This window comes from Cornus florida, unplaced genomic scaffold, assembly GCF_030987335.1.
Source record: "Cornus florida cultivar Cherokee Brave unplaced genomic scaffold, ASM3098733v1 CherokeeBrave_3.0.0_Hap2_Chr08, whole genome shotgun sequence".
Lineage (NCBI taxonomy): Eukaryota > Viridiplantae > Streptophyta > Magnoliopsida > Cornales > Cornaceae > Cornus > Cornus florida.
Window position 1 is genome coordinate 10053821 of NW_026775578.1, and position 14497 is coordinate 10068317.

Genomic DNA, 14497 nt, shown 5'->3' on the forward strand with positions numbered 1-14497 from the left:
TACCCAACTCATAACCACTCCCTTGTCATATAAATCTCATGCTTTTGTTGAGGTATGATTTAGGATTAAATGAACGACCTCACCACCATTACATACAGTGTGAAATTTTAGAATAGGATTGGTTCACTGATAAAAAGGTCATTGTGATGTCAATGACGAGTTTGAAATAAAAAAGCAGTCTCTCCGTAAACTTTTTTCTTTTATTGGTTTAGTAATCAAACACCTGCAGCACGGAAATTTCTTTATAGTCATTTTTCTTCTTCATAGGTTCTACTTTTTTGAACACTTTCTGACTTTCATGTATTGGGGTTCAAATCACATAATATATAGTGTGAACACTTCTTTTCATACGCATACATGCAAACGTATCTTCACTTTGAGGGTTTACTAATAAAAGCATGACCTTGGGTTCAAATCACATAATAATAATAATAATAATAATAATAATAATAAATTCAATGAAAGTGAAAAACCCTAATATATATGGAAGGTTAACTTAAAAGGGTGTGTAAACGCAAGTGTGATTAAAAATTAGTATTGAATGAAAAAGTTTATAGTATTAAAGAATCATGTATATTAATTAGTGTGATAATTAAAGTTTATGCAGGGCAATGAATGAAGAAGTTAGGAGGATGTAGCTGTCATTTCCATTTGGGGACGTACAACACGGATGGCTGTCTTAATCTTCAGTGATGGGCCACAATAAAGTTCAATTTGGACCACAAAAGAGTATTTGTTGTACTTGCAAACCTCTTAAAATTTAAAAATCCAAATATACCCCTCTGATCATAAAATATCGAATTAGGAACTGTAAGGAGAGTGTTTCATTTTTCAGTAATAATGCTGTACATAACAATCAGGTATCACGGGAACGGATCCTCTCCAAAAAAAATTCTCTTCGAATATCTACAAATATTAACCTCACGACTACTAAGGCGCCACATCAACAACTTCTTTGACTCACTGAATATACTAAAAGTTACGGCACTTTCTTAAAATATCTAATTATGTTAAATTACAAATTTAACTACATTAAAAAAAACTTTTTGTCTCTTTCTCCTCTCTTCCTTCTCTCTCCTATATATATATATATATATATATATATATACACATAGCTAGATATATATATATATATCTAGCTATTATATACGATTCAACTCTCTTCTTTACTATTGAATCGATTTTTTATTTTTTATTTTTTATTTTTGTCAATTTCAATTAAAATTGATTATGATCCTTCAACTTGTATTTATATCCGATTTAGGAAATTCAATTATAGTTCTCCAATAATATATATTTAAGAGTTTGAACAGTTTCGTTGATTGCCATCACCAAGTATTGGAATTATTAATTGATTCGAAGACTAAAGCTTGAACAGTTTTGTTGATTGAAGGTTTGAAGCATTTTTTCGCCACTTTTTAACGGATTCTTGTGAACCCAATTCAATGAGACACGCAACTCTCTAAAACGACATAGAAATAAAGAAAGAAAGAAAGAAAGAGGAGGTTTGAAAGAGAAAGTTGTCAATGGCGGATCAAGAAAATGAGGTTTGGAGGTTGAGAAATGGAAGGATGGATCAAAGAGAAGGTTTGTGCAATTTTGAGATGGGGTGAGGTAACTCCATCCATCTCCGCCCTCTCTCTCGCTCTATGTAGGGTTTTCATTGCCATGGACAAGGATGATATTTTCGCAGTAGGCTCAATCTAGGGTTTCTTCGACCTTGGAGATGGTCCTATTGTAGACATGGAAGCCTGATCACAAGACTCGTGGCTGCCTTCTCCAAGCGCATGGACGCCAGAGACACCATCGCCGAGACTCCGACCATATATAATTTGTAGATAGATAGATAGATAGATAGATATATATATATATATATATATATATGAGAGAGAAGGAATAGAGGAGAAAAAAAAAAAAAAAAAAAAAAAAAAAAAAAAAAAATTTTTTTTTTTTTTTTAATGTGAGTAAACCTGTAATTTAACATAGTTAGATATTTTAAGAAAGTGCTGTAACTTTTAGTATATTCAATGAGTCAAAAAAAAATTGTTGATGTGGCATCTTAGTAATCTTAGGATTAATACCTGTAGATACTTGGAGAGAATTTTTCTTGGAGATGATCTGTTCCCATCGCCCATTGTCTGCCATTGGGCCAAGTGGCTGGAGCATAAGTTACAGCTCACAAAGTGTTACTTGTTCCTGTCCAATTCGGCTCTTAAACCTTTTTGTTGAAAAACAAAAAAAAAAAAAACAAAACCTTAATAGAATTGTGATCAATCCTATATTCTTTACTAACTTAAATGTTCAATGAAATTAAGTGGGAGAGTGCAAGACACTGAACGAGTTATTATAAGGTGTTATGTGTTACATCGTCAAGTTATGGAGTGTCATTATACCACATTGTCTGAAAAATGTGAAATGCTATAAGTAAAGTTTAATAACCTTCTATGACACAATGCATTTTAAAAGTATGATGGTCGTAAACAGATCAGAACTCCAAAGTTAAGCGTGCTTACTCAAAAGTAACACCAATATAGATGACATTCTAAAAAGTCTGAGGGAATCAAAAACTGACAATATTATGTTTGGGCATAATAAGAAAATGAATGCATTGATTTTAGTTTAATAAATTAATAATATTAAGTGACATAATATCATCATTTGTTGGCTTAAGAGTTTTATTAGGTCCATTCACCAATAAGGTGGGACATACGCTTAGGATAAGTGAAACCCACCGTGACCTCTTTCTTACTCTTTAATCTTAATACGCATCATATTTTCTATAAATATTTAAAATGATCTTAGTCTTTAAAAGGTGAGACTTTTATTTTTATTTTTATTTTATGTAGAATAGAAGTATGAATGTCTTCCAACAAACTTTATATTAAAGTAAGATATCTCGTAACCAAGAAAACGTCCCATTTAGTAATAAAGTACATTATCTGCCTGTAGTAATAAATAGGGGTGGGTAAAAAATCCGCGAATTCGTGGATTCGATTCAATCCGATTCGCACGGATAGGATCTGATTGTCAGACTCATGGATCGGTGGTGGATTTAATTTTTTTGAATCCGTAATTCACGGATCGGATCATAGATTAGGCTGTCAAAAATCCAATCCGATCCTGTGTCCAATCCTTAACTAGCATATATATATATATATATATATATATATATATATATATATATATATATTATAGTATTATATAATACAATTAGTTTTATAATATTATAGTATCAGTTTTATAGTATTATACAATACAACTAGTGGAGTAGTGAACCACCGACAGACATTACAAACCAACTTTTCTCTTTTTTTCAGTTAACCTAAACCTAGCCAAGATAAAATAACTCAAAGAAGAGCAAAGTGACAAGCGGCCGCCTCACCTCACCTCACCTTTCTTCTCTTCTTCTGATTTACTTCTCCTTCACCAAATCAAAACCTAGACACCGATCAGTGAGAAAACCGCCGCCTCACCTCTTTTCTTCTGATTTGCGCTGCCATCTTCTTCACCAAATCGAAACATAGCCACCGATCTGCTTTTCTTAGAATACCGCCGCCTCACTTCTCTTCTTCTGATCTGCTCTGCCATCTTCTTCACCAAATCGAAACATAGCCACCGATCTGCTCTTCTCAGAATACCACCGCCTCACCTTTCTTCTCGACTTCTTCTACGCTTTCATCATCTGGATCTGCACTTTCCTAGTTTTATGCACTTTCATCATTGGTGAAAATAGGCAATTTTGGAAAATTTAGTCCGCCGATTGGACCCTATCCGACCCGTCATTTCACAGATTCGATCCAATCCGATCCGTAGGCTAACGGATTGATGGCGGATTCAAAATCTCCCAATCCGTTGCGAGCGGATCGGATTAGGATTGATGCCTAATCCGATCCGATTCGTGGCCACCCCTAGTAATAAAATGTTGAGACTGAATTTTAAACGTGTGAGAAATCACATGTGAATGAGTGTATAATGAATGTTAAATGAGTACTTTAGCAAGCACCTCAATATATTTTCAACATTTATACTTGTGAACGTTGGGAATGAATGTTAAACGAGCAGTGTGCATCTCAAATGGCTTCTATCATTTATACATGTGAAATTACATCCATGCACGAACCATGAAATACGACTTAATATATACCATCTTTAATACTATTAAGTATCAGTTAAAAATAAAAAGAAATGATAGCATTATTCAAAAATAAATAAATAAATAAATAAAAGGAGAGTATAGTGTTAACTATTAATAGCGTTGGTTGATTAGTGAATAAAAAATAAATAAATAATAGTAATTATATTTAAGAAAAAAATTAAAAATAAAATATTTTTATGAATTTGCAACCATAACATTTTTCATAAATTTTATTTTTTATAAAAACAAGCAAATTTAATATTAACAAAATTTTATTTAATATTTTAGTTTTTTCTTCCATTTCCTCCCACAAAAGCTACTATTCAAGTCTAATAATATCTTTCTCAATCATTCTTTTTTCTTTTTTTCTCCTTCCAAGTTCCAACATTTCATACTAAACACAATTTCTCACCTTCCTTTCTTTTTCCTTAGATTTAAATTTATAACCCTATATATACATATATTAATATATATATTCAAACCCCATTAGAAAAGTTGAAGTGGTTGTGGAAGCCACTCACATAAAGGAGTGTGCCATACAGCCATATTTTAAGTTGAAGTGGTTGTGGAAGCCACTCACATAAGGAGTGTGTCATACAGTCATTTTTATTTTTTAAGACAAGAAGTGTTAGAAGTTAGATTAGTAGATGCAGAGAGTCGAAGCTTGACATTTCAAAATTCACCGAAAGTACTAATCTACTGAGCTATCGAGATATCTGCTATAACCATGTGTAAAAATAACAGTAACAAAATGAGGAGTTCACGTTTAAAGGAGTGACTTTGCATAATAATAAGATAAAAGAAATATATTTTGAACTATAATAAATACTATACAAACTTAAATATAATGAATTATGTCTTCATTCAATACATTTATAAAATTTCTTGAGACTTCACAGCATGAGGGTATTTCACAGTAAATATAAAATGTGTGTAGTAAATATTTCACTCAAAAATTTTGATTCATATCTTCAACCTTCTTATCATTCTTACATGGTTAGCTACAAACCTTCACATTCCGAATAATATTTCTTTTACCTTTTTTTTCTTTTTTTTTGGGGCGGGGGGGGGGGGGGGTGTCAAAATGGACTGAAAACACGAATGATATCATATTCACCACTGCAAGTTTTTCATGCCTTGAAGCTATACTACCGAACAACAATATCCATATTCATTAATGAAAAAGGAAGAGCATTTATATATCTACAACAAAATTGAACTGCAAATCATATGCACTAAGTGCCAGCCCTGGGCCACCTAGGCCCAGGTGGTCGCCTAGGACCTCAAATTTTGGCCGAACCTAAACAGTTATACTACTACAGAAAAAAATGCTGATACTGAAATACTACGTAAAAAATGTTGGCCCATAATAGAAATAAAACATTTGGGTTTATAGGCCCAATTTTGTTCAGTTTGGCTGTCTTCTAGCCACTGAATTTCTTTACTTTTTCGAATCAAGAAAAAAAATGAAAAAACGAATATTGTTCTAGGGCTCCTCGAAAGCTCGAAGTCGAATGATAGGATTTGGGTTTGTGTTCTAGGGTTCCTTTTTCGCTTTTTCCAATTCAAAATTGATCTTTTTTTTTCTTGATTCCGTGTGTTTATGGAATCTTTTATCTCCTTTTTGATCAATTTGAATCTAATTTCATTGGATTATTAATTTTGAAAATTTATGGGAGGTTTGAAATAGAAGATTTACCCCTTCTCTTAGAGGCTTAGAACAAAAAAGGCAGGATAAATATCATAAATTGGATAATCAAAGTGGAATTATAGCTGGCCACTTGCTATCTTGTCCTCTCTCTCTCTTCTCCATTTTCAGATTGGATAAAAATTTGTCTAATAAAGTGGTTAGTATGTACAATCTCATCAGTTTTCACAGGACAATAATAGCAGTTCCAGTAGGACAATAATAGAGTTCACATAAAATATCTATGACCCTACGCAATGGAAAATTTTGTATGTTTTGACTCGTACGTTGGTAGATGGTCATTTATTTTAGTGTACTTTTTTGTTAGAAAAAAGTGTAACATGTAAGAAAAATAAAGATTTTAATCAAAAATTATATTCCAATTTATGGACATTACTTGTGGGATATTTTAATTTTGATTGCTACCTGTGTGAAAGAACCTGTCAAGAAAAAATGAATATCAAGAGAACACTCAAAAACATTGTAATCCCATCCTCTTAAATTTAAAAATTCAACTTCACATTTTAAATGATCACCATATTTTAAGAAGAAAAAAATAAAATAAAAATTGACTTCCTAAACTTCATCATTTTCTAATTTGCTAATTTGGCTTATTATTTTTAAAAAAATGAATCAGCTCAACTAAGCACAATAATGTGATTAGGCTCATTTGTAATACCTGAAAAGTAGTGTCCTCATACTTGGATGACACTATTTTATGAAAATGATTGCATTGGACCATGTTAATTTCAAGGACTGAATATAGTCTAAATGGATTTTCTTTTCTTACGTTTACCCAGTAAACAAACAGAACAGGAAAATGAATTTAAAATAACCATTCAGAGCAAAAAAATGGGATGTACCAGCCACCAGAACGTTTGCCTTCCCAGCATAGAAAGTTTTAGCCCTAACCACATCAAGATTAATCACACCAAATAGCTTCTTCTCATCATAAGTCCCAGCCTTCTTAAACACCTCTGCCGCAATCGGCACTGTTGAATTCACTGGGTTGCTTATCATAGTCACCAGTGCCTAATTAAATCACAAAGTTCAAATATTTCTGAAACTTACCAAATATACAAACGCATACATATTATACAACAAATTTATGTACCTATTGACAAGCACATGTTAAAAGTGGGGAGTAAAATTATAAATAAATATATTCATAATCTCTCGTCTCCTCAAGTGAATCATCAAGTGGTGCACCAAGTTCGTTTTCCTCTCTCATCTCAACATCAAGTAATACAGTAAGTCCATTTTTTTCTCTCATCTCAACGTCAAGCGGGACACTAAATCCAATACTATTTATGTCCGTAGTTCAGAATCAAATATGTACAAGTGCAATGTCAGTAGTACGGTATGCACAATTTCTATATGCAAGTGAAATTATTAGGTGGGCCACCACACTTTACCCTTGCCCACATCATTTTAAAATATCAAAACTATTTTTAAAAAGGAATATAATGAGGCTACAGGAGACTAATAATGAATTGACATGCAATATAGCTCAAATTTTTGTCGCTAATCTGATACACATCAGACCCGGACCCATAACGAAGGGGCAATGCGTTAGATGAGGATTGAATTAGAGAAAAGAACATCCCAACCATATTGTGACATACATATTACCTTTAATTGTTAATATAAAATATTATTAAAAATAAAATAATAAAAAAATCGAAATGAGTTCATTTTAACTTTATTGTGTGACAAAAAAGTTGCTACACATGTGTAATTACAAATGTGCAAGTGCAACTATTTCAACCCAAATATTATCCAATGAGAATTTATGGGATATTAACTCTATGGATTAATTCATTCAACTACCATTTTTATTGTTTGATACGGATCGAAGTCATAGTCAGAATTACTCCGGGGGCACTCTCCATTGGCAACCAATCATAAATAACAACATTGCATGAAATAAATAACACTTCAAAAATTCAAACAAAATTCCAAGTGAAAGATGGCATAAAAATATCCAAACCCTTTAATCCGTCGGATGTGTTTCCCTCTAGGTTCTAGACTTCTAGTCTAGTCTTTTGACTGAAATTATATATCTAATCAATTCTAAAATTATATATATATAATAATAATAATAATAATAGTAATTAATAAAGAAAAAACAACTGTAAAACAATATACTCCAGTGACTCAAAAAAAAAACAAAAAAAATGAAATTGTGTCTCCATTCCATTCATAATGGAAGGTGGAGGGGTGGTGTCATATCAACTTCAATTCCCCTCTAAGAAAATATTGTTGTATAAGAAAAGATATTAGCTAGGAGAACTCGCTTTACAACAAAAGTGATTATACTTAAAGAAAAATAATAATAATAATTAAAAATAATAAAAAAATTATCTTCAACAATCTAATATGATAGAATTTTAATTCTGGCTTCCTAAGTATTTTGGCCGACTCTTATCCATTCCACAATATCTACTCGTTGTATAGGTGGTCCACTCAAGCTTCCCAGTCAATTAATTCTGTAGTTACCTGTTAGCTTGTCATTTCTCTCTCTTCTCCTTTTTCATATTAGATAAAAATTTGTCTACAAAAATTTAGAGATAAAATGGTTAGAAACCACGTGATAGGCCAGTATATACAGTCTTGTAATACCCCTAATTTTAAAAGGATAGTCTCAGCATTGCAGACGCTTCGTGAACATCAATTATATGCCAAATTTGAGAAAAGTGAATTTTGGCAGCGAAAAGTGAAGTTTCTGAGTCACGTAGTGTCAGAGAAAGGGATAGTCGTGGATCTAGCCAAGGTCTCAACAGTGGTAGAATGGGGACAACCTATTACACCTTCGGAGATTCGGAGTTTTCTGGGATTGGCCGGATACTATCGTAGATTCATTAAGGGGTTCTCGGCAATAAGACCACTCATTCATCTGACTAAGAAAGGTATACGGTTCGTGTGGGATAAACACTGCCAGAAAGTTTTTCATGAGCTAAAGAACAAGTTAACTTTTGCACATGTTCTGTTTACTCCACAGAATGGTATAGAATATCTTGTCTATACAGATGCTTCTTTGCAAGGTCTTGGGTGTGTTTTGATGTAGGAGGAACGACCAATTTCGTTTGGATCTCGTAAGCTTAAACCTCATGAGCTTAATTATTCGACGCATGATTTGGAGTTGTCAGCTGTGGTTTTTGCCTTACGCATTTGAAGGCATTATCTGTTGGGGAAGTCCTTTAGGTTATTTATTAATCACAAGAGTCTGCATTATTTGTTCACTCAGAGGGAGCTGAATATGAGACAGCGCATATGGTTAGAGTTTATGAAAGACTATCATTTCTCTGTACAATACCATCCAGGGAAAGCAAATGTGATGGCAGACACACTCAGTCGCCTACCTTATGCTAGTTTTTCTGCATTATTCTCCACTGAGTGGGATACTTTAAATACAGTTGATGAGTTGTCTGATACTTTTATGGCGTGTATAGTAGTTACACCTTCTATCATTCACAAGGTTCTGAAGGCAACTCACAGATCAGCAGTGTATTGATAAGGTTGCAAAGATAGCTTCTGAAGAAGTTCCATTTTATTATGTTGGGACTGATGGAGGCTTGAGGTACAAAGGGCGATTTGAGGAAGGATGTGATGTCTAAGACTCACAGATCTGAGTTTTCTATTCATCTAGGAGAAGACAAAATGTATCAGGATATGAAGCGGTAGTTTTTGTGGGCAGGTATGAAGAAAGACATTGCTATCTTTGTCTCTAAGTGTAGTACTTGCCAATGGTCAAGATTAATCATCAAAGACCGTCAGGTTCTTTACAGCTACTACCTATACCAGAGTTGAAATGTGAGAGCATTTCTATGGATTTTATGGAGGGATTGCCTAATTCGTTTAAGGATCATAATTTCATTTGGGTCATTATTGATAGGTTAACTAAATTAGCTCATTTCTTACTTGTTCGCATTAATTTCACTTCGGAACAGTTGGCGAGATTTTACATTACAGAGATTATGAAGTTGCATGGCATACCGTTATCTATTATATCGGATAGGGATTTGAGCTTTGTGTCAGGATTCTGGAAGAGTTTTCAGCAGGCTTTGGGTATCGAGTTGCATCTTAGCACTGCTTATCATCCTCAGACTGATGGACAGACCAAGAGGGTTAATCAGATCATAGATGATATGCTTCATTCTTGAGTCCTTGACTTTAAGAGTCACTGGGAGGATTATTTGCCACTTGTGGAGTTTGCGTATAACAATAGCTTTCAGAAGACTATTGGTATGACACCGTTTGAGTCATTATATGGACAACCATATAGATCTCTTGTTTATTGGATAGAGTTTGGAGAGAGTAAATTTTTGGGTCCTGAGTTCATTTAGGATACTTCAGAAAAGATTGCTCTTATTAGAGATCGTATGCGCACTGCCCAGAGTAAGTAGAAGAGTTATGCAGATCGTCGCACTCGTGCACTGGAGTTTCAGGTTGGGGAGTAGGTTTTACTCAAAGTGTCTCCTATGAAAGGAGTAATGCGCTTTAGGAAAAAAGGGAAGTTGTCACTGCGTTTTGTAGGTCCTTTTATGATTACGGATCGAGTTGTAGCTTTAGCTTATCGGTTAGCACTTCTGAACCATTTACATTGTGTCCACAATATGTTTCATGTTTCCATGTTACGGAAATTTTTTCGAGATGAGGATCATTATCAGTATATTGATGTTGGTGAGATTGAATTGCAGCCAGATGCAACATATGTGGAACCGTCGTGTCGTATTGTAGACTGTAGGGATCAAATTTTTCGCAATAAGGTTATATACCTTTGGTACGTGTCCAGTGGAGACATCATAATGAGGTTCAATCTACTTGGGAGCAAGAGGACATCATTCGCTCACAATTTCCAAAAATAATGGAAGAAGGTAAAGGCGAATTCCGAGGACGGAATTCCTCTTATTTCTTTTAGTATTCAATGCTTGTTAAATTACCTAATTGTTTTGATATCATTCGGTTCTGTGCTAGGACTTGATCATCCGTGGCTCTAGAATTGAGGGATATCACAAGTCTCATCAGTTCTCATTGTTCAAAGGCCTTCTGACCAGTCGGTAGTCATTAAATTTGTATGTTTTAACCGGTATATTGGTAGGTGGTCATTTATTTTACTATACATTTTTGTTAGAAGAAAGTGTAACAAGTAAGAAAAATAAAGATTTTAATCAAAAATTATATTATATTTCCACGAAATATCTATGACCTGACGCAATGAAAAAATATTAATACAAAAATAAGAGTTTTATTAGTAGAAAATAGTCTATTTAGATTTAATAATTTTAATTTTTCTAAAGATGAAAATTCTAAGTATCTTAAGGTAGAGGCTCTTCAAGACCACGAATCTACTAAAATAAAAAAGTTAGAAAATTAGAAGTGGCGATCCCATTTCTTCTAATACCCCCCCCCCCCCCCCCCCCCCCCCCCCCAAAAAAAAAAAAAAGGAAAAAAGGACAACTTGTCATGTCAACTTCAACTTCCATTATTAGACCTCAACGGTGGTTAATGATCGTTGGTGCTTTTTTAATTTACTACATTGTCCCCCACTTACTTCAAAATCAAATATGCACAAATGGAATGTCTGTATGCAAGTGAAATTATTAAGTAGGCCACCACTTTTGCCCAATTTCTATATGCAAGTGAAGACACTAAGTCCGATAGTCTAATTTAGAATCGAGTGCAATGTCGGTATGCATGTGAAATTATTAGGTGGGCTACCACTCTTGCCCAATTTGTGTATGCAAGTGAAGACACTAAGTCCAATAGTCTATAGTTCATAATCAAATATGCACAATGTCTATATGTGCAAGTGACATTATTAGGTGGGCCACCACCTTTTTTTTAGCAAAATATTTATAAAAATTGTGTAGATGAGTAGTGTAAAAACTTTTCTTATTTTCTCTCTCATCTCATCATTTGAAACATCAAGTGGTACACTAAGTTCATTCTTCTCTCGTCTCAACATCAAATAATACACAAAGTCCATTTTTCTCTCTCATCTCAACATCAAGCGGGACACTAAGTCCAATAGTATTTATGTTCGTAGTTCATAATCAAATATGCACAAGTACAATGTCGGTAAGTGCAATGTTGGTGGTACGGTATGCACAATTTCTGTATGCAAGTGAAATTATTAGGTAGGCCACCACACTATACACTTGCCCACATCATTCTAAAATATCAAAACTATTTTTCTAACTAAAGCGTCAAGTGTCAACTATCGATCCACATAATTATCTTTTCACTATAAAAGGGAATTTTATCGGCTCGTCTATCAAAAAATAAAAATAAAAAATTAAATCCATTTATTTCTATTAAAAAGGAATCAAATTAGGTTACCGGCAACTAATAATGCATTGACACGCAATATAGCTCAAATTTTTGTCATTAATCTAGTACATATCAAACCCGAACCCAAAACGAAGGGGCAATGCATTAAATGGGAATTGAATTAGAGAAAAGAACAATGCATTAGGTGGGATTTGAATTAGAGAAAAGAACATCCCAACCATATATGTGATATACATATCACCTTTAATTGTTAATATAAAATATTATTAAAAATAAAATAAATCAAAAAATCAAAATGAGTTCATGTTAACTTTATTGTGTGATAATAAAGTTGCTACACATGTGTAATTACAACTGGGCAAGTGCAACTACTTCAACCCAAATATTATCCAATGAGAATTTATGAGATATTAACTGTAACGACCCACTCCACCACATGGTATAATATTGTCTACTTTGGGCCTGAGCCCGCACAGTTTTGCTCTTGAGTTTCACCCCAAAAGGCCTCATACCAATTGAAAATGACACACTTACATATAAGCACTTCACCTTTCCTCTACCCAAGCGATGTGAGACTTGTGCACCCGTAGCTCGCCAGTGTGGTAGCCTGACAGTATCTTTTGCACATGCCCACGACATGCCCGTCCACAGGGTCATCACAATCCATCCCCCTTGGATGCCCGACGTCCTCGTCGGCACACTTCCGGCTAGGTCAGACTCTGATACCATTTCTAACGACCCACTCCACCACATGGTATGACATTGTCCGCTTTGGGCCTAAGCCCGCACGGTTTTGCTCTTGAGTTTCACCCCAAAATGCCTCATACTAATTGGAGATGACACACTTACATATAAGCACTTCACCTTTCCTCTACCCAGGCGATGTGGGACTTGTGTAATCGTAACTCGCCAATGTAGTAGCCTGACAGTGTCTTTCGCACCCGCCCACGACACACCCGCCCATAGGGTCATCACATTAACTATCTAGATTAATTCATTCAACTACCATTTTCATTGTTTGATACGGATCGAAGTCATAATAGTCAGAATTACTCCGGGACCACTCTCCATTGGCAACCAATCATAAATCACAACATTGCATGAAATAAATAACATTTCAAGAATTCAAACAAAATTCCAAGTGAAAGAGGCAAGTGGCATAAAAATATCCAAACCCTTAATCCGTCAGATGTGTTTCCCTTTAGGTGCTAGACTTCTAGTCTAGTATTTTGACTGAAATTATATATCTAATAAATTCTAAAATAATAATAATATATATAATAATAAATAAAGAAAAAACAACTCTAAAATAATATACTCTTGTAACTCAAAAAAATAAAAAAATTCTTTGAAACTGTGTCTCCATTCCGTTCATAATGGAAGGTGGAGGGGTGGTGTCATGTCAATTTTAATTCCCCTCTAAGAAAAGATTGTTGTATAAGAAAAGATATTAGGTGAACTTGTTTTATAACAAAAGTAATCCTACTTAAAGAAAAATAATAATAATAATTAAAAAGAAAAAATTATCTTCAACAATCTAATATGATAGAATTTTAATTCTGGCTTCCCAAGTATTTCGGCCGACTCTCATCCATTCCATAATATCTATTCATTGTATAGGTGGTCCACTCAAGCTTCACAGTCAATTAATTCTATTTTTACCTGCTATCTTGTCCTTTCTCTCTTCTCTCTTTTTTCAAATTGGATAAAAATTTGTCTGCAAAAATTCAGAGAAAAAATGGCTAGAGACCACGTGATAGGCCAGTATGTACAGTCTCATCAGTTCCCATTGTTCAAAGGCCTTCTGACCAGTCGGTGGTCATTAAATTTGTATGTTTTGACTGGTACGTTGGTAGGTGGTCATTTATTTTGCTGTACTTTTTTGTTAAAAGAAAGTGTAACAAGCAAGAAAAATAAAGATTTTAATCAAAAATTATATTCTATTCCCACGAAATATCTGTGACCCTACGCAATGGAAAAATATTAATACAAAAATAAGAGTTTTATTAGTAGAAAATAGTCTACTTATATTTAATAATTTCAATTTTTCTAAAGATGAAAATTCTAAGTATCTTAAGGTAGAGGCTCTTCAAGACCACCAATCTACTCAAATCAAAAAGTTAGAAAATGAGAAGTGGCGATCCCATTTCTTCCATTACCCCAATAGAAGAAAATGACAACTTGTCATGCCAACTTCAACTTCCATTATTAAACCTCAACGGTGGTTAATGATCGTTGGTGCTTCTTTAATTTACTACATTGTCCCCACTTAGTTCAGAATCAAATATGCACATGTGGAATGTCTGTATGCAAGTGAAATTATTAAGTGGGCCACCACTCTTGCCCAATTTCTGTATGTAAGTGAAGACACTAAGTCCAAT